A 733-nucleotide genomic window follows, 5' to 3' on the forward strand; every position below is an offset into this window, starting at 1 on the left:
AGGCCCGGTCCGCGGGAAACTTTGGTGGTTCTTCTAGTGGTGGTGGTGGTAGGTCAGCATTCCGGGCAAGGTCGTTAGGGCCCTCCAAGTCTTTCCATCAGTCTTCGGTCAGTGCACATCAATTGGGGCCCAGTCAGCAATAGGGGAGCCATTTTAGGCCCAGCAAGGGCAACAGGTGATCCTACCAGCAAGGTCGGTTTGGTGGGAGATTTCAATAGCAGCGGAGGCCGCCATGCCCTAAGTGTGGGAAGATGCACTTTGGGGCATGTTTCATGGACCAACCTGTATGCTTTGAGTGTGGTATGAGGCGTCACATTCATAGGGAATTTCGTTCGTCTCACCAGAGCATGGGCAGGGGTACAGCAAAACCAGTGAGCTCTGAAGCTACTACATCTACAACACCTCCTCTGGCTCGAGGCAATCCAGCACCCGTAGGGCATGGTGCAGCTAGGGGTGGTACACAGAGTTCGGAAGGACCTAGCCGTTTCTATGATATGAAGGGTCGCCATAGTTTAGAGGCTTCTCTATATGTCGTCACAGGTATATTGACTGTCAAATCTCATGATGTGTATGCTCTTATTGATCCTAGTTCCACCTTGTCCTATGTCACTCCCTATGTTGCTATGAAATTTAGAAGAGAACCGGAATCTCTTCATGAGCCGTTCTCTGTATCTACTCCGGTTGGTTAGTAAATTATGGTCGTGCGAGTTTGTAGAGACTGTGTTTTGACGTA

This window comes from Nicotiana tomentosiformis, chromosome 3 (assembly GCF_000390325.3).
Source record: "Nicotiana tomentosiformis chromosome 3, ASM39032v3, whole genome shotgun sequence".
Classification (NCBI taxonomy): Eukaryota; Viridiplantae; Streptophyta; class Magnoliopsida; order Solanales; family Solanaceae; genus Nicotiana; species Nicotiana tomentosiformis.